Genomic DNA, 21,194 nt, shown 5'->3' with positions numbered 1-21,194 from the left:
ACATGGCCCAGCAGCCGGGGGTGACTGTGCTGCCATCCCCACCCAGCCTCCAGCCACGCTGCACCCAGAACCTTCTAGGGGTCCGCCAGGGGGCTTTGTGCATGTGTACAGTGTCGGGAGGCCCTGCAGGAGGTTGCCTCCACCCGGTGCGGTGCCCTGGTGGTGGTTCAAGGTCCTTCTCTCCTGCCCTCCCACCCTTCACGCGTGTATGGGCAGCACTGGGTCCCACATGCCAGGTGCCGATGGCAGTGTTTTACCAACCTCAGTCATTTACTTCCTTACTCCGTGGTTTGGTTTGGCCACGTCTCCTGCCACCACGGCCCATCTTCACCGTTTTCCACTTTGAAATATTTCCTTTTTTATTACTTATTCATTGTCTCCTCTTAGTTGCCTTTTTAAAAAATAGACTTTATTTTTTAGAGCCGTTTTAGGTCCACAGCAAAATCGAGAGCAAGAGGAAGGTCCAAAAACGTTTCCATATGCCGCCCTCCCCGCACTGACGTGGCCTCCCTCGTCGTCACCGTGCCCACGGGATTTGTTACAGTCCATGAACCACGTGGATGAGTCATTATCACCCAAAGTCCATCGTTCACCTGAGGGTTCACTCTTGGTGCTGTGTGCATTCTGTGGGTCTGGACTGATGTGCGGTGGCACGGCCCGCCAACATAGCACCACACACTGTGGTTTCTCGGTCCTGAAAGTCCTCCGTGCTCCACCCTTGTCATCCACCTCGCAAATCCCTGGAAACCACCGATCTGTTTACTGTCTCTGTAGTGTCGCCTTTTCAGAACATCATAGATTGGAGTCAGATTGGCTTCTTTCATGTGGTAATACACACTTAAGTTTCCTTAAGGTAACTTATTAAACTGAAGTGAATTTATTTTAAAGGGAATCAGTACCACTCATGGAAAACTAGTATCATTTATATTAACGGGGGATAATGGGATGAATACAATAAAAAGCGAATACGTTTTGGCTAGAGATCATCAATTAACAAAGGGTCAGAGCCCCAGATCTATTTTATTTATTGAAAAGATACATGAGTGTATGTGAGGTGTCAAGGCTAGAGCACCATGGAACTGAGGCTTTCCTCTTTATCGGAAGAGCTGAAGAGCCTCTGCTGGGTGTGTCCACTCGGTCGATACCAATAGGACAGTGGTGGGTTCACACTCTTCCTTCTTCTGGGATTTAGTTATATTCTGGAGCAGATGTTACTATTGCCAGTTTAAAGAGGGGAAATTGAGGCTTGGCAAGGCAGTGGAGCCAGGACCTGAACCCAGCATCCTGGCCCTCAGGTCTCATGCTCACAAACATCGCATTCCTCGCGTCGGGGAGAGGGGGCGGTTCCGTCTCAAGGCTCCCAGCCCCCGGCATCAGACTGGCAAGGAAGAGTGCCCCCAAGGCATGTGTCGGTCCTGGAGGGCTCAAGGCAGCCCACCTCTGAGGCCAGGCTGGTCATCTACCTCACCTTTGGGTGACTCTCTGACCCAAAGCGCAGATAGGCTTCTGTGTGAGTGGACCATCCGCAGCTGAGTTGGGTTGGATCCTCTGGGAAGGGCCCTAAACTTCCTAAGCGCTCTTCTCTGTCATGTGTCTCGGGGGCAATCAGGAAGTGATGCGGGTGACCTTTCCCCCAGAGCAGAGCTCCCCATTAATGCTCGACATTAATGCTCAGGTTCAGAGGATCAGGTTCACAACATCTCAGCCTGCCCCATTAATGCTCGACACCTGGAAAGATTGGGCCCACACCAGGAGTTGGTTTCTCAGAGAGGCTCTCTGCAGCCCCGGGGTTCCTTTTAAATTTCTCAGCAGCAAAGGATATACGAGAGGGAGCGGCATGCGTGCCCAGGCAGTGGGAGGACTTTCTTACCAGTGACCTGGGGAAGTGACCTGCTGTCTCCAGGTAGGTGGATGCTGGAAGTCCCTCACCTGTGAGCATCTGGCAGGGCTTATTATCCATGGCCATGGAAGGAGCGGCCCCCCCGCTTTCACGACTCGAGGATAAGTTATGTCTGAGTTATGCATATGACTAACGTATTGGCAGACCCGCGAGCGTCTGTCCTGGTTTTCTGGGTCAGCTGTTGTCAGCAGGAAGATTGACACTCCTCCAGCTCCTTGTTCTGCATCCTCCCTCCTTCTGTTCGACACCTGTTGATAGCGTGCCAGGCACTCCAACACTCGGGATGGCTCCACGGCCCTGGTTTCTGCTTCTATTAGGCTACCGGGCACCTTGTCTAAGAGCGGAGCATAGACCTGGAGTGCGGGCTGTCTGCACCCACACTTCCCATCCGTGCACACTGGGGGGCAGTCTCTCTCTGTCCCCTGCATCCCCTCTGGAAGCTTACCTTCCATTCTGTGGCTGTGACGACTGGGTATTTCTATATTGAGGAAAGTATGCATGGTTACAGGGAGGTCAGGACCGGGACACTTGAGGCCTCTTTCCTCCCCTTTTTGGCGTTGTGTGTATGGGAAGATAGAAATGGGACCCACTGCATCTAAGTCCCGTGTGCAGAACTGAGCCATGGGGAGTAAAGTGTCTACATGGGCATGGCCCAGGGGGCCTGGCTCTCTTGTCTGAGAAGGTTCTGGAAGCAATAGAGACCAGAGTCCAATGGTCTGTGTCACGATCCCTTGTGGTCGGTCTGCCCTCTGTGGAACACAGAGTGGCAGGGTCGGTCACCCGGAGGAAGGAGTTGGCAAGCACCTGGCAAGTTGACAGGTCCCAGGCACTGCCTGAGCTTTAGGTGAGGCAACAGTTCCCATGGACACTGGAGAGCTGCACAAAGATGCCGCGGTCATCAAGACAGCGTGACGTGGGAGGAGAGGGGGTGATTACACCAGTGTGGCCCAAAGCCCAGGTGCCACCGGCACACCAGGTACAACATCTCTGAACCTGAGGGAGCAAGCCAAGAGCTCAGGCCTGTCACCACAGGGGCTGGGGCCTCCCCTCTGCCCTCTTCCTTTGCCTCTTCAGTTCTGGGCACCTGGTCTAATACTGTATATGCCCAGCCCACCCCCTTCCCTGCTGACTCGTTCTTCTGGCTGCTGCCACCATCCAATCTTACGTTGTACTTCATTCTTTCGTCCGTCGTGTGGTTCTGCCCATTGGGGTCTGGGCGGGAGAGCTCATTGTCTGGTTCCCAGTGCCGGGCACCTTGTGAGTCCAGGACACATGTTTCTTGCATGGCTGACAGGTGGCCACATGCCGCATGGACGTCTTGTGCAGGCTAGATCACACGGCCAGCTTACGGTGTCTGGAGGGGGAGGCGTGCATGGGTCTAGTCGGGCCGCAGGGACCTCGCCATCCACTCGGTCTTTCTGGCTTCTCCTGGAGCAGCTTTTCTTCCGGCAAATGGTAGCCAGAGCAAATGTGCCCGAGCCTAGTTGTGAAATCTGCAGTGGTATGTAACAGGAACACTTTTACCTTCTGTAAAGCTGAGCGCACAGTTCTCCCCATTCCCCCCTTTTGGGGGAGCCATGGGAAGGATTGTAAAGATATTTTTTTTAACGTCAATTTTAAAAAAGAGAGACGCCACATATTCCCCTCTGTTCTGCCTTAAATCAAGGAAATACAGTTAGGGCCTTATTGGGGGACTTCCCGACTCCTTCCCTTCCACATACTTACTGCTCTGTTCAGTTGCTCATCTGGCCCACAGACACGGGTCTGGCACCCACCAAGCTCCAGGTGTGATGTGTGATAAAGAACCCTTCCTATTAGATCAGATGCTTTGAAGGTCAAAGAAACCAACCAGGGATAGGATTGGCTGAGGCTCACAAGGACATGCTGGAAGTCGTCCCGGGAGCCTCGCTGAGTTTACAGAGAGAGGAAGCCGGGGCACAAAGAGTGGTGGATGCGTGAACAGAAAGAACTCAGACAGTAAGCTGGTGCTGTGTCTTTGAGAAATTTGGAGGTGAGGAGAAGTCGAAGGTTGTGAGGACAAAGCAGGGTTAGAAGCTCGGGGATTGAAATCACCGTATTCCAAGTGGATGAGGAACAGCCAGTGGAGAGAAAGAGAACCTGCTACACATCATCTTTTTAAAAAAAAAATTAATTTCACTTTTTATTTTTAGAGAGCTCGAGTGGGGAAGAGGGCAGTCATAAGGCGAGAATCTTAAGCAGGCTCATGGAGCCCGATAACGGGGCTGGATCAGACGACCCTGGGATCATGACCGGAGCCGAAGCCAAGAGGCAGACGCTCAACCAACTGAGACCTCCAGGTGCATCGATGACGACACATCTTTCATCTCCTTGTGTCCTGCTGGCAGAGGTGGCGAGGAGGTGAGAGTTCCTGGGAGGACCTTGGGGGGCCCGTCTTTGGCTAGACTCCCAGGTTCCTTAAGTCGGTGGGGGGGGGCTGAGCAACCATCCAGTGCTCCTGCACGACTGCTTACAAGATGGGGAGCGTGGTGGCATCAGCGGCGAGCGGGGATGACTTTCTTCTGGAACCTTCCTCGGTGTCACCGAGCAGCTTGTAGCCTGTGACATGCCATGTGTGTCATTCAACAGGTTTGCGCGAATGCACAAAATATGCTGAAGAAGTCTCTCCCGAATGAAAGGTTAAGAGATGAGTGGTCCGCGTTGCTGGCGGGGCGGTGGGAAGGGCGGCTTCCACTGTCACCCTCGTCTTGTGGAGCCAATAGCCGCAGGGATCTTGCAGGGACCGGGGCGCACCTTCCCCCAGCCACACAGAGCGCTTGGTGATCTTTCCGCCTGGGTCTCCATCGGTTCTGGGTGCGGCTACTCCACTAAATCATTGCCGGTGTGATGAGGGTACAGTGATGACTCCTGTGGCTTTAATGAGATTTTCCTGAAGACGAGTGAGTTTGAGAATTGTTTTCACGTTTGCCGGTCGGTTGGCGATGCTCTTGAGGTTTACTGACTGTGCACATCCTTTTGTTGATTGACTAATGGCTGGGTTGTTTCTTCTTGTCCTTTCTGTCAGAGGTCTGTGCGTGTTGGAGCTGTTCACCCATTGCTTCTTATCTGCTGCAAATGCGGATGGCTCCAGACTGCCAATGGTTTGACCTCACCGTTTTTCGTCTTTTCCGTGGCGTGAAGGCAACATGCACTCAGTGGAAAGCGTCTTTGGGATTGCGGGTTTGGACCTCTTCCTGGGTTAGTGATGTGTGGTCCGATCATCTCCTTTGATGTGGGGCAACGCGGGCTCCCGTTAGCCACATGACCTCAAGTGTCACCAACCCATACGCTGGTGGCCACTCTGCACCCAGGCGTCCCTCTGGCTCCCACTTCAGGACAGTATTTGGTACATTCCACGAGGCAGTCAGCACTCTTTGATCCAATAGGATTTAGGATGAACGGTCCTGCCCAGCCATGGGCTCACACGACTGTTCTTGCATATGGAAGGCAGGCTGGACTGAGCTCTGAGGTGTGGGAGGTCAGGTGTATGCATGCATTTTAGACTTAATGATGTTTTCAACTAAGGATGGGTTGATAGGGATACAACCCCATCGTGAGTCCAGGAAGATCCGTATTTATTTTTTTTACAAAGACTTCATTTAGGGGCACCTGGGGGGCTCAGACCATGCGTGATCTCACAGCTGGTGGGTTTGAGCCCCCGTTGTGCTCTGTGCTGACAGCTCCGAGCCTGGGGCCTGCTTCACATTCTGTGTCTCCACCTCTCTCTGCCCCTCCTCTGCTCACACTCTGTCTCTCTCTCTCAAAAATAAATAAATAAGTATTAAAAAATTAAAACAAAATAAAACCCACAAGGCTTTCATTTACCTGTTGATGTGTTTGCAAAGGCATTTGCTATGTAAAATTTCTCATTTTTTATGCTGCCAAGTGTGAGTGCTGTCTGTGCAGCATCTGAGGTCCCTTCCTGCCCAGGGATGTGTCCCTGTGCCTAGATCCTGGTGGAGTTTCTTCTGTTTCTCCTGGGAAAGCGCCTGTCCGACACCACCCCTTAAATGAGCCTTGTCTTTTCTGAAACATCAATTAGATCTGAAATAGGAGAAATACGGAAGGTTTAAAATTGTTGCCTGGATATTATTTTATAGCCCTGTGTCAAGATCCTATTGAGAATTGCTGGGAAACCCGTGTTGTGAGAGAACTTTGACTTGATTTTCATGGTGGATATCTGCTTCTTACCCTTTCTGCACTGAGCCCTCTCCTCTGGACAGTCTGGACAGTGGCACCCCCAGTTTCTTTGGGGAGATGAATGTGTCTCGGCCATCAAGGGCATTCTGGATTAGACCCATTGGTGTCCACTCTTGCCCCGCGAGCTCCTGGTGCAGCCAAGCCTGGTGGAGGCCCTCCTGAGCTGAGTGGAGGGCAGGAGGGCAGAGAGTGGGCCAGGGGGCTGGGCCGTGTCTCTAAGCCCCTGTGCCTCCCCTTTTTGCCCTCTGGGGGCATGATTCTCAGAAGAGGCCAGGCAGTCCCGGGCTGGAGCATCCTGCATTCACTGTTCCTTGTTCTGGGTATTTCCATGGCTCTTCCTGTCACCGGCACATCGCGATGCCCAGACACACACCAGGCAGGTTCGCACACCGGGCTGGGCTCCGGTACAAATGCTTGGCAGGCCTTGGCAGTGCAGTGGAACTCCTTTGGCTTGAACTTTAGATACACAGGTGACTCCAGGCTTACAGCAGACCCGGACCAGGTAGTCTGGTTCCCGATGTTCAGTCCAAATCCAGGAAGTTCCCTTTGGAGCAAGGGTGGACACTGGCTGAAGAACCCCTTCTTGGGGCTGCCCCCTGGGTGGTTGGGCAAGAACGGGTGGAATAAAGACGTCAGCCGTGTAGGGACAGACGTGCTCTGCGGTGTCTGTGGTTCGAGTGTCCCAGCCCCTGGCACCGGTGGAAATGTTCCCCAAATGTGACGAGGAAGCCCATGCCCGAGGAGCTGGGGAGAGCCGGTAGTCTCTGCATTTTGATGTTGGATTTTCACACTGAAAGCTGTTTACAAGACATGTTCAGTCCAAATTTTTCATCTCCTCTTTGTTTACGGAGAAAATGCCAAACTGAGTGACTTAGTTTTTCCAAATTCAGTGAAATGGTCCTAGTCCGGGGGATGGGAAGAGATCAGCGGAGGCCTGGATCCCAGAGAAGGGGGTTGTGGTGACTTTTTCTGGTGACTGAAGGAAGTTTTGCCTCTCCCCGCCACCCACCAGGGCCCAGAGGAAACACACCCACTACAGGGTGGGTACCTCACTCTCCCCATGGGCTGGTTTGTCAGAGCATCACTGGTCGACACATTTGCCTGCTAAATAGTGCTGATTTCACTCCTGTGCTGTAGATTGCACGTTGAGCAAAACTAGATGTGACACTTGTCTCTCTTCAGAGAGATGGAATTTAATAGAGAAGGCAAGTAATGGGTTTTACGAATATAATTTCACATAAAGTTTGAAGGCCGCAAGAATGAATGATAGGAGGATTTGAGTTAGTCTTGAGAGGGAGAGGGCAGGGAAGCCTTTCTGGAGGCGGTGATGACTGCTCAGAGGGAGAGAAAGAACCATTGTTTTGGGCAGAGGGAAAGACATGAGCAAAGGTCCTGGGGCAGGCGGGAGTTTAGAATTCAACTGACCTGAAGCCAGTCCTCATGGCTGGGAGTCACAGAGGAAGCGGAAATAGCAATTACAAGAAGCTGCAGTGGGGGGCTGGGCCATAGCATTCTGAGCCTTGTGTTTGGTACAGGATTTCAGGCTCATCTGTCCAGCTTCTCACCTGCCCACCTGTCCAAGGTGTACCGAGGAGACGGGTGTGGACATTAATCTCGTGACTGGTGCTCCCCGGGTCTCCCCTCCATACCCCAGCTTTGTCCACCTGACCGGGCCTTCATGTCTCTGAGATCCCACCGCTGGCTTGCTGCCCTCCTCCCCACATCTGCCCCAGGTGCTCACCCACGGATGCTGCATCACTCTGGGCCCCTGGCTTTCCGACCTCAGACTTCATACCAGCAGCATCTCCTCCTCCCTGCCTCCCCTTCCTTGTTGCTGTTCACTCACACTGGTCTTTGAGCCACTTTCAGTCCAGATCTTTCATGGCTTCCCCGAGTGAGGCTGGGACAGGAGCCCCTCACCAGGAGGACTGTGAGCGACCTTCCCTAAAGCGTGTTCCTGTCAGACTGAGCTTCTAGAGCACAGGGCCTGGCCAGGCCCCTTCCCTGCTGTGAACTTGGTGCCCAGCGTGGTGCTTAGCACACGGGCATGCAGCGTGCACATGCCCCAGTGAGAGCCCCCGCGCACCCGCTCCCTACATCCCAAACCACCCCAAGGGCACTGCCCCGCAAGCTGCTGCAGAAGGAGCCCGCTGTTCATGCAGATGCAGACAGACAGACTGATGCAGCAGCTGGCAGACCAGGAGAGGATGAGACACCGGTTCCGGAAGCTTTCTGGCTGCCACCATTTAACGCCCAGAGCTATTTTCAAATGCTAGACACAGACATTTTGAACCGCATTAGAATACACAGAATTCCGAATTATCTTCTCAGCAGCACATGAGAGAACTGTCTGTCACCCGAAAGGGGAAGAAGGGAATGATGAATTTCTAAGGTACAAAACCTGGAAAGGGGAAACTAATCCACAGGCAGTTCTGGAACTTTCTTCCACACCAGGTGGTTCTCTCTCCTGTCCTCCGTTTCCAGCCCCAGCTCCGGTGACTTGGGGAAAGTGGGAACAGATGAGGTGGAGCAAGCCGGAGAGGGGAGTTCATGCTGATGGGCAGCAGCTCAGGAAAAACAGAGCCCTGCCTGAGGACCGCTGAGGAGGCCATGGCCAACACAGCACACAGCCAGCCAGGCTCAGATACACATACCGCAGGGCCCTTGCAGACGTGAGTTTTGCGGACAGCGTGAAAAGCATCGCACGTGCCTTCCCCTTTTACTCCCCAGGACTCCTGTCAAAGCTGGGCCCTCGCCAAATGGTATCTCCGTGTCCTGCCCATAGGCCCTTGGTCACAATGACCCCCCCACTGTGGTGTCCAGCCTTAGATCATCCCCCACCCCATGCTGCGGCCACACTGGCTGCCCTCCAGGTCCCTTGCAGACCAGGTGTGTCCCCGCAACACACACACCACGGGGCCTTTGGTCATGCTGCGCCTGCTTATAGAAGGTCCTATTCTATTCGCCCAGCTGCACCTTCTCTCTGGTCTCAGCTTGGTTTTATCTCCCCTGAGAGGCCCTCCTGCCCCCCACCCCACCCCTAATTTGGCCTTCCCTTTGATTCTGTTGCTCTGTCCTGTGTGGCATCCCATGTGGCGTCCTATGTGCTGTCCTGTGTGTCACTGATCACGAGTGTGGCCACTTCACACGCCTGCTCTGGCTGGTCACTCTGGTTGGTTGTCCTCACCAGAACTAACCACCATGCTGAAAGAGGCCTGCAGGCCCCCCATTGCCAAGCACAGTGCTAGGCCCAGGGTTGGGAACCCAGTAAAAGAGGCACGGACTGGAAGAAGGCCCATCTGGCAGGCGTGGGGCTGGCACTGGGGGTCTCGCCTGTGCCTGTGCCTCCTCTGTAGAAAACAAACTGATCCTCAAATACGATATTCCGCTTTTCTATCCGCAAAGTCTATCCCAACCCACAGACCAGGAAGCGGCTTTGCTAATGGGAATATCCACGCTTTGTTCCTGGTCAGTTGTGATGTAATGGCCACCCCGACAAAAGGCAGGACACCACACAGAGAGGTGGAGGGCACTCTGGCTTCACGTGGACCCTTGCAGATGGCAGCCAACCCCAGTGCCGTGGGACAGTGTCTCGTAGAGCCATGCCTGCCCAAGCCTGCCCATGTTGCCTTCTCTGTCCGGTGGGCTTCCCACTTGGATGATCGCAGTTTCTCTCTCCAAATGTTGGATTTCTCATGGACATCTGCCCAGATAAGACTGGCGGTCGGCGTGGTCATTCGACATCTGTGTTGATGCCTTAGTGTGTGCTCAGAGATACAGGGGAGCAGCGGTGGCCCAGAGGTGTGTTTATGTGCTCATGGTGACAGCTGTCAGGTGAGCTCAGGTCAACAGATGCTCCAGGTTTTATAGGCGCTGCGGCTTTACCTTTGACCCACGGCATCTCTGTGTCTTCGAGCCAGGTCCTGACTCGCTGCATTCCCTCAGCTGTTCTGGGCTCCTGTCACGTGGTGGGGCTGCTTGAAACCATGCAGAACCAAACAGCACATGGCTCCCACCTTCTGGGGGTTTGAGGCCTGCGGGGACAAGGCCATGAAGACCAGGGACCCTGGAGCCGTATCAGCAGATGTGCCTATGGCGTCCCATGGAGGGTAGAGGTGGCCGCTCACTGCAGCTGGGATGGGTGGTCCTCCCCATGTTGTCTTTTGTGGCAGCCACTGTACTCACAACCACCTCGTAGGGAAGGACCCAGCTGTCCTCCAAAGGGCTCCTCCCCAGCTTGTGTCACGGTCGTGGGGAGAGTCTCTCCTGGCGCCTGGAGTGGAATCTACAGGTGCCATGTGTCAGGCTCCCTGGGCGGCCACATCGGTATGCCTGCCTCCACTGCAGGCTACTGGGAAACAGGGATCTTGCGCACATCACCTTCTCTTGGTCCCTCCAGACAGCCTCCCTTCCAGTAAGAACAGCCCTCTGAGAGCAGCACAGGGCTGGAGTCACCATTACCAAAGAGGAACCAGAATGCAGACTCCTGAGCGTGCACCTAGGGACTGGTTCTGCATTAAGTCTCTGGAGGAGGGAAATCGGGGTTTTAATTGGCTGGTGGTGTTCGGGGAAGGGTCGTGGTCTCCAGGTTGTGAAAGGATCATTCAGCTTTGGCGTCTGGAGAAGGTGTCCAGATGGTGCCGTGTCTCTGCCTGGCTGCCCTTAGGTCGACCCAGCAGGCTGACACGTCACATGAAAGATCCTGAATTGAAAGGCTCTGCGCCCACGTTGGCAAGGCTTGTCACTCAGAGCCATGCTTGCACATGAATTCTGGGGTGCCTGGTTGAGAAGGCTTTTGCATGTAACCAGAACGGGCTGAGGGTGAGTTTGGAAACTTGCCGGAGGGAGAACACGGGGGTCTGTATCAGTCCCACTCAAGGTCACATGTGTACGTGACGGTGGCTGTGCACACAGAGGGCTAACACATGGCAGACGTAGCCCATCTCTCCCCAGCACCCACCCCTCCCTGCCATCCTTGCAACCCTGCTGGCCTTCTTCCTCTTCCCAGAACAAGATAACTCCCTCCCGCCCTGTAACCTCAGGACACTTGCACGTGCGACTCCACTGCCTGGACTGCTCTTCCCCAGCTTTGCCTGTTGGTCCCTCCCCATTCTTGTCTCTGCTTAAACATCACGACCTCACTGGGCTCCGTGATGGTTACCCTGACCAGTTCAATTTGCTCCCCCCCGCCACAGTCCTATATTTATCTGTCTCCACGTTGACTATCTGAGCCCTCCGTGGGAACACGCTCTCCGAGAGAGGAAGGCCTGCTGCTCTTTTTGGCTGCTGTGCCTCATGGCACCTGCTGTGGAACCAGTGCTCCCTACTGAGCAAATGCATGGACAAGTCAGTCCTTTCAGATACAGGTTCCCTGGGCTCAAAATTAAAGTTAAAAAAGAACATGTGGGCATCTGGGTGGCTCGGTCAGTTAAGAGTCTGACTCTTGGTTTCGGCTCAGGTCACGATCTCACCGTTTATGGGATCGAGCCCACAGTAGGCTCTGCACTGAGAGCATGGAGCCTGCTTGGGATTCTCTCTCTTTCCCTCTCTCTTTGCCCACCCTGCCCAATAAACACTAAAAAACAATAAAAAATGACCTTCAAAAACGGTTAGGAAAGGGGTTGATTTAAATTCTAAAAAGCTGATGTGTTTAAAAAAATCAGAAATTCTAGAAAACTATTGAATTTGTAAGTTACTTGGTTGCCTGATTATGTAATGGATTTTCCTCCTACGTTTTTCTCTTGCACACTTGTTGCCTTCTCATGTGACAAAGATTGTGTGGTATTGTTTCAACAGCGAGAATAGAAAGCCAATTCCATGTGACTTGTAGTGTGGTTGGGTGAAAGCGTTCTGTTTTGTTTTTTAGTTTATTTATTTGTTTTGAGAAAGGGAGTAAGTATGAGTGGGGGAGGGGCAGAGAGAGAGAAGACAGACAATTCCAAGCAGGGGGCCCGATCCCATGAACCGTGACATCATGACCTGAGCTGAAACCAAGAATCAGATGCTTAGCTGACCGAGCCACCCAGGCAGCCCAAAAGTGTTGTTATTCATATTATTATGGAGAGTGGACTGCACACAACATGCAGATCGACTCACGGACACGCTCACTGTCACATCAGACAAGTTTTTGCCCTATGGACACAAGAATTCTGTTGAATTCCATTTCAGCCCATCAAAAAAATAAATGGTGTGCCGATGCTCATATCTATGCATTACACATTAACCCTTGCAGGAGACAATGCTCATTTTGACTAGTTGCTGCTGACAGCTTATGAGAACTGGGTCCTGTCTTCACAGTGTCTTTCCTGTGGTCAGGATTTCCTGCCCCCTGGCTCCTGGCTCCACACGTCCCAAGCCTTGTTTCTCTTCTGCGGTGTACTCGTGGTTCTGAGCACCTGTGTCCTGAAGCGGCATCTGGCCCTGGACCCCATGAGAGAGGATGTGGGAGGCTTGGCCTTGCTGCTCCGGGCTGGCTGGCATCATGGAGCTCTTCGTGGAGGTGAATTTGTACGAAGCTGCCACTAAACCCTAATAAGTGTGTCCCAGGCGTGCCAAGTCCCGTTAACACCATCTGGTGTGAGGGAGACGTGAAAGAGGGGAGTCAGAGAGCATGAGACCGTGGTCTGAACCGACTGATATTGAAGTGTCTTCCCCTTGCAGGTTTTGCAGAGTGTGTGAGCATAAACGCATGACAGGGGCTCTCCCCGTGGTCCTGGAAGTGAGGGTCTCCAGGGCCAACCTGCCTCTGTCCTGTTCATCTGCGGTCCCGTTCCAACCCCTCACCCAGGAAACTCTTACATCCATGGGCTGTCCTGCCCCCAACAAACTGACCTGAATCGGACCTGCTTCCTCTTGTGACTCTTCAAGTCTAGACTCTGACAGCACTCAAAACACTCAAAACACTGCATGTAAGGAATTACTTCTCATTACATGTGGGGAAAACGTGGACCCAGCTGGATTTTCAACTGAAACAGGCCATCACCTCACTTGCTGTTGCTGCTGACTCTGTGACATCCATGGTGGAATGGCCACAGGGGCCATCCCAGACCCTGTGTTTGGGGGCCTCTGTGTCATTATGAATAGAACATGGCTCTCACAGCCCTGGTGAAGACAAGCATGTATGGTGAGCAGAATTCTCTGCAGGAAATGAGCAGGGGCTCAGGATGCTTTAATGGGCCAGAGAGAGGAGTCCTCTAAGGGGGTCATGGTGGCGGGGTGATTACGCAGCACTTGGCAGGCACTGGGGGAGAAAGAGCTCTGTGCCACGCATGCAGAAATGACACAGGACACACGTATGACTGCCACAGTACGTTTGTAATTATGGCAACCGCAATATTCTAGACAGAAGGCTGGTCAAGGAAAATGTGCTGCCAGGGGTCAGGAAGGAGACCTCCACCTGCTCGGTGATTTCAGGACATGCTGAAGGAAATTGCCAAGAAATCTCAATTCACAAAAAATAATCTAATGGAGACCTTTGCATTCCCCTCTGAGAAGCCACATAGTCAAAGAGCTAAGGATGTGGGCTCTCGTAAGGGGCACGCCTGAGCTCAAATGCCCATCATGACACCGACTGCCCGTGTGACCTAGCACTGTGTTTCCCAGAGTCCGCCATATCCACACACCCCTGAGTCCTGCCGCATAGGTATGCAGTTACCGCTTACTGGGCAGACAACCCTCACCGTCCTCACATCTTCCTTCTGTGTGCCTTGGTGTCCAAACTTTACCCTTCTCAGAAGGACACCAGGCTTTGGATTAGTCCCCACCTCAGATCACTATGACCTCATCATCACCTGGTTATATCTGCAAAGACCCTGTTTCCAAATGAGGTCAATTCTGAGGCTCCAGGTGAACGAGATGTGTTGGACATACCCCACCCCACCCAGTAGAAGCTCCTTCAAGGTATTTGCACTGCTCGAGAGAGCTGATTGTGCACGTCCCTTCCCGATTCTGCCATGATGGTGCATTTATATCTACCTGATTGGGCCTCAGGGGCCCGAATAACTGGCACATACTTCCAGGTGTGTCTGGGAGAGTGTTTCCAGAAGAGATTAGCATGTGGATCCTTAGACTGAATGTAGCAGGTGGCCACCTCAATTTGGATGGGCATTGCACAGTTTTTGGAGGGTCTGGGTAGGCCAAAAAGGTGGAGGGTCGACTTTTCTCTCTGCCTGACTGAGCTGGGGAGTCTTTGGCTCTTCTCCCTTTGGACTGGAAGTTACACCTTTGGATCTCCTGGTTCTCGGACATTCAGGCTCAGATTGGAACTACCCCATGGGCTTGCCTGGGTCACCAGCTTGCAGGTGGCAGGTTGTGGGGATTCTCAGCCTCCATAACCACATGAGCCAATTTCTCCTATCTCCTAAGTAGGATAAATAATAGGATAAGTGTAAAGGTATAATGGGATAAATACATTTTATGTATAAATACCGGTGTGCTTGTCTGGAGAGCCCTAATAGATTAGTGTTCAGTGATATATGTGCATAGCTGGAAATTGGCTGTGGTGGGAATATTTATCCCCAGGGAATCTGTAGTTGCTACAAGTGGGGCTTTTTTAACGTCTGGACCACCAGTTGTTAAACATTTACCAGCACACCACTGGACAGCAGAGTATTCCTGGGATACTATTTGCTTCACATTTTCTTCTACAAAATACACAGTAAAAAAACAAAAACGAAAACAAAAACAAAATACATTGATTTTGTAGAGACAACTTCAGACCAGAGGTCAGCAAACTAGAGCCTGCAGAACAAAGCTGGCCCATTGTCTGTTCTTAGAAATAAACTTTTGTAGGAGCTCAGCCATGCACGTACTGTCCGTGGCTGTTTTCAGACAACAGGGACAGAGCTGAGCAGCTGGGACAGAAGCCAGATGGCCCGCAGAGGCTGAGTGTTGACTCCCAGGCCCTTGGCGGAAAATGTGCCGGCTCCTCCTTTGGACAGGTGCTTCTCAAATGTTAATGAGCAGGTGAATCATTGCACCTGGTCCTGGGCCACAGCCTTACAGCACAACTGCCTGGAAAATCAGCAGCACTTGCCCTGAAGGGAAGGAGCTCTGAAGAGAATAGGGCAAGGTGGACCAAATGACAGAATGCTTCCCGGAGTTGGTGGCCTGCCAGGGACTCCGGGCCGGATGTCCCTTTTTGTGGTGAAGGACATTGGCAAGCATCTGAGACTTGTTGGCAGTGAAACGAGACTTTGTCCTGCGTGTAGGAAGAAGGGATAAGAGACCACCAAAAAGGTGAAACTCCCACCCCGTGTGGTTCATTGGCCTTCTGTGTCACGTTCCTGTCGCCCCTCACCTCTTGCTGCCACCGGGAAGATGTGGCCACACGTGGGGACCGCGGCACAGAGACATCATTACTTATTAAGGTGATAAAGCCATCGGGGCTGACAAATGCCTTTATTTTTGGTTCTGTTTTACATTTTTCTCCTCCCCAAGTGCCACCTTCTTTCCCGCACGCTTTGAGTATCGCCGGGGACCTAGCGTATCTGCATGGGGACGGCGGAAAAATGGCCAAAGAGATTCTTTATCGCCCTCTCCTCAAGCTCTGCCATGTTGAACTTTAAGTCCGCAGCTCTTGCATTATTTTAAAGCCTCTGGGATATCTCTAAAACTAATGACCCCAACCGCTGTTTGATAAATTAAGAACTTTCCACTCTGTCATACTGCAAACAAGAAGCTACTCCCAAGTTTTTGGAAAGCATTTCTGAGATAAAATATGTACTTGTGGGTTCTGCAGATTAAAAAAAAAAAAAAAAAAGTCTTGAATCTTCATAGATTTACCGGGGAGCGGGGGGAGGGATGTTGCATGTAAAATGTGCTTTTCCTTGACATTTAGAGGTCTTGCAAAGTGGTTTATTATACATCTTGTGGACATCTTGATATTTAATTAAATTTCAGAAATATATTCTCTATACTAATAAGAAAGAATATGAAGAATGTATTTATTCACTGTCTATTTGTTATTCTTTTTCTGTTTCTCACACAAAATTATCAGTTGGAAGTAAGTCATCAGCGGCACTTAAAATTTTTCAGGGTCCAAAAACTAATTAACCCCAGCAACTGTGCTTAAAATGTTAATATAAGATAAGTCCTTACAGGAATCTTTGGTAATATTCAGTCTGGATGATATATTTACAGTTTGTTTGTTTGTTTGTTTGTTTGTTTGTTTGTTTTTTGGAAAGTAACCTTTAATGTCTATTTTCAAAAGGCATGAGGAAATGGAAAGGAGATTGGGAAACAAGTCACTTGTGAGGCCTCATCCTGTACGTTTCTGTAAATTATTGCTGAGTGTAAGCAGCTGAATTTGTAAATTATTTCATCCCTTTACATTTTTATAGACTGAATTAAGAGCAAGTTCGCAGTAAACGGACCATTCATCTGAAATAGCTTTTTCTCCCCCATTTAAACTTGAAATCAGAGACTGGAGTCCATATGTGTCCAACGTACACATTTTGGACTAAATGATTTTCACAGGTGTCTTACTGGTGGGCGTGCCTGGTACAGTTTGGGTCTCTGATGTCTATTGACCAACTAAGCTATTCTGGCACGTTCTTGGGTGCTCTGCTTTATTTTTCTGTGAGTGGGCTCCAGTTTGCAACAGGACGGAAGTCGAAGCCACATTCAAAGTACCGTCAGGATTCAGACAATTTCTCTTCATGAGATGGGACGTTTTGCCCCAAATTTGTCAGAGGAAGAGCTGAGGGAAGTGGTTGGGACAGGGGCTCTCGCAACTTGGGGAGAAAATACAGAAGACTCACGTGGTTGGCGTGGAAGGTACTGGGAGGGGTGGAGGAGCAGGAGCTAGCCGTGGGAGGTGCCAGGCAGGTAGCCTGCAAGTGTCGGTGACAGGTAGGCGGTACTGGTGTCACAAGCAGGTGGTCCACCCCTTGCCCACTAAGGCGGGAAGCTTTGGGGAGGCAGAACTGAGAGCGAGTGTGGGGGCAGGCTCGATGTCTGGTGGACAGACTGGGTCGGAAAGGTCTACAGACTGGGGGTGGGATGGATCCTGGCTGGTGGGGAGGAGGTGGGGCCCAGGCCTCAGGGAAGGAGGGGTGGGAAGGGTCCATCTCCTGCGGGCCTCATTAGAGTTAGAAGTTTCATTGTTCATTAGAAATTCTAAAGCATCGAACCATTATTCATTTCCCATGGCTGCTGTAACGGAGTTCCACAAACTCAGTGGCTTCGAACACAAATTTAGTATCTCACTGTTCTAGAGGGAAGTCTGTCATGAGTCCTGAGTCAAGTGTGGGGAGGGCTGGTTCCTTCCAGAGGCTTTAGGGATAATCCATTTCCTGGCCCTTTCCAGCTTCAAGAGACTCCTGCCTCATCAGCTCGTGGCCTCTTCCTCCTTCCTCAAGGCCATGGCACTGGTCAGAGTCCCTCCTGTGCTGCCATCTCTAGAGTTCTTACTTTTCCGCTTCGGCTCCTTATCCTTGGGATTTCGTGAGGTACCCAGAAAATCTCCCCATCTCACAATCAGCTTAATGACCTTTCTGAAAAGTTTTATTTTAATTCCCGTTGGTTAACATACACCGTTAAATTAGGTTCAGCTGTGGGGTACAGTGCTTTGGCACCTCCGTGCATCACCTGGTGCTCGTCAGGACAAGTGGCCTCCTTCATCCCCATCCTCTCACTGCCCCCCTTCTGGTAACCGTCAGAGTGTTCTCTGTACTTAAGAGTCTGGTATTCTTGTCTGTCTCTTTTTTTCTTAGCTCCTTGTTTGTTTTGTTTCTTATATTCCACCTATGAGTGAAATCATATGGCATTATTAGATTTTCTGGGATCAACTTACTTCACTTAGCATAATACTCTCTAGCTCCTTTCATGTTGTTGCAAAGGGCAAGATTTCATTCTTTTTTTGTGGCTGAATAGTAGTCCAGTGTATATATATCCCACATCTTCCTTATCCATTCATCAATCAGGCGACACTTAGGCCGTTTCTATAATTTGGCTCTTGTAGATGCTGCTGCTATATAAACACAGATGTGCATTGTAGCTCTTTACATTAGTGCTTTTGTCTCCTCTAGATAAATACTTAGTAGTGCGATTGCTGGAGCATAGGGTGGTTCTGTTTTTAACTTTATGAAGAACCTCCATAGGGTTTTCCAGCGTAGATGCACCAGTTTGCATTCCCACCTGTAATGCACACGGGTTTTTTTTTTTTTTTCTCCACATCCTCGTCAGCACCTGTTGTTTCTTTTGTTGTTGATTTTAGCCATCCTGACAGGTGTGATGTGATAGCTCATTGTGGTTTTGATTTGCATTTCCCTGATGACAAGTAATGATGAACGTCTTTTCATGTGTCTGTTGCCCATCTGGATGTCTTCTTTGGAGAAATATGTGTTCATGACTTCTGCCCATTTTTAATTGTATTAGTTGTTTTTTGGGTGTTGGAGTGTAGAAATACAGAAACACATTTTGGATACTAACCCTTTATCGGATGTGTCATTTGCAAATATCTTTTTGTTCTGTTGGTTTCCTTTTTGTTGATAACTGTTTCCTTCACTATGCAGAAGCTTCTTATTTTGATGAGGTCCCAGTAGTTCATTTTTGCTTTTGTTTCCCTTGCCTCTGGTGACGTGTCTAGGGATGAGTGGCTGCGGTCCGTGTCAAGGAGGTTTACTGCTTGTGTTGTCTCCTGGGATTTTTATGGTTTCACGTCTCCCATTTAGGTCTTTCATCCATTTTGAGCTGACTTTTGTGTATGGTGGGAGAGAGTGGTCCAGTTTCATTCTTTTGCGTGTTGCTGTCCATGTTCCCAGCACCATTTGTTGAAGAGACTCTCCTTTCCCATTGGATATTCTTTCCTGCCATGCCCAGCACAAATTAGCCACATAATTCTGGGTTCGTCTCTGGGTTTTCTGTTCTGTTCCTTTGATCTCTGTGCCTATTTTTGTGCTGGTATCATACTGTTTTGATGACTGCAGCTTTGTACTATATCTTGAAGTCCAGAATTGTAATGCCTCTAGCTTTGGTTTACTTTCTCAAGGATACTTTGGCTATCCAGGGTGTTTTTTGGTTCTGTACAAGTTTTACAATTGTTTGTTCCAGTTCTGTGAAAAATTCTGGCGGTATGTGACAGGGATTGCCCTAAATGTGCAGACTGCTTTGGGTAGTATAGACATTTTACCCATGAGCATGGGATATTTGCCCATTTCTTTGTGTCGTCCTCAGTTTCTTTCCTCAGTGTTTTCAGAGTATAGGTCTTTCACCTCTTTGGATAGTTTATTCCTAGGTGTTTTATTATATTTGGTGCAGTTGTAAATGGAATTGTTTTCTTGATTTCTCCTTCTGCTGTTTCATTATTAGTGAATAGAAAAGCAACAGGTTTCTGTACATTGATTTTTGTGTCGTGTGGCCTCACTGAATTTATGAATCAGCTGAACAGTCCTCAGTCCTTCTGTAATCCTCCTTCCACACAAGCTGACAAAGGCACTGGTTCTGGGTTTCAGGGCATCTCTGGGGGCCCGTGGTTCTGCCCACCATGGCCTTGTCCAGAACGAAGTGGGGGCAGGAGAAAAGTAACTAGAGCTGGAGCAAAGCAGGACATGACTGAAGGACTGGTTGACCCCTTGTTCCGCTGTGCAGTAGACATCCCCCACGCCAGAGCTCGGGGGTCTGCAAAAGCTGTTCCATTACGCTCCCAGACATCCTTGCAGGCCACGTCAGGGTCAGCATGTCTCTGACCCGTGCTGTCTCATTGGGAAGACTACAAAGATGGGGTTGGCTCAGTGGCAGGGGGCTGGTGTCATCCGAAGGCCTCTTTCCTCGTGTGGATGACCGTTGGTGGTGGAAATTCCCTAGATCTCGGCTGGATCACCTGTAGGTGGCCTGTCCACAGACCCAGGCTTCCTGGCAGTATGGCTGCCTCAGGATATTTGAATTTCCTACATGGTGGCTTAGGGCTCCAGAAGACAGTGTCCCAGCCACGACACGGCATCTGCGTTTCCCCCGATGTCACACCGCGCCATTTCTGCTGCTGGTTATAAGCAGGTCACAAGCCCCCCAACCCTTGCCTCACAGGGACAGGTGTCAGGGCCCATCTCTAATGAGGGAGTGACACATGCAGGGTAGGAGAGGTGAGGCACCAGCCTTGACAAAGCAACCTGCCACTCTCTCTTAGGATCCCAGCATGGTCGGCCCTCGGCCAGGATGCACAGGTTGTTTCTAGGCGACCTCCATCCCAGGGTTGCCAGGTTTAGCAAATAAAAACACAGAATGTCTAGTCAAATTAGGATTTCAGATAAACAATGACTCTTCAGGAAACTTATGTCCATGCAACATTTAGGATATACTTAGGCTGAAATATAGTTGTTTTTCTGAAATTCAGATTTAACTAGGTGCCTTGCATTTTATCTGGCAGGCCCTATGCATTCTGAATGTTCATTCTTACATACTTTGAGCCTGACCCCTGTAGAGGAGGAAGGTAGGGACAGTTAACTAGGGGAGGTTTCTGAGAGAGGCCCTCAGGGTGGGGAGCTAACTTCTGCATGAAGAAGCCCGGACCTGAGTGTCACTGTTCCTGACTCGCCCATTTCTGAGGAGGAAACCCGTCCCCTCTCCACTCGCCATTGGCCTTGGGACACCTTCCAGCCCCCTTGTAACAAACAGGAAGTATGGAACCCGTTCTTCCGATGAAATTTCGATCCATTAGAGTCTAATTCCCAAATGCTCATGAATAAATGACTAATTCAGGTCACAAATAGAATCGAAGACCTCACTGCTTATGAACAGCATGGTTTAGAGATGACCCCATCATCCTTTCCGTCAACCTCACCGTCGTCAGGGAAGCAGCGGCAGTCACTGAACACGTGAGCTGCCAGACGCCTCCCTGGATTCTCCGATCTCTTGGCAAACCAATTGGCTGGTGTCTGTTCTTACGTGAACCATGCAAACCAAGCCACTGGTCATCAGCCAGAGGTCACACAATGAGAAAGCAGTGAGGCTGGGAGGACAAAGCAGCACCCGGGTCCTGGCCCAGTTCTTTGTTTTTCTGTCCTGCTCACTGTCCCTTTTCTGAGGACAGAAAGTGAACTTCTGGACAGGCGTGGGGGCTAACACATCCCTTTGGCTA

Source organism: Panthera onca (genome assembly GCF_046562875.1).
Source record: "Panthera onca isolate mPanOnc1 chromosome Y unlocalized genomic scaffold, mPanOnc1 haplotype 2 h2.ChrY_unloc_3, whole genome shotgun sequence".
In the NCBI taxonomy this organism is placed as follows: domain Eukaryota; kingdom Metazoa; phylum Chordata; class Mammalia; order Carnivora; family Felidae; genus Panthera; species Panthera onca.
The sequence above is the reverse complement of the archived record's forward strand: the minus strand, read 5'-3'. Positions refer to the sequence as shown.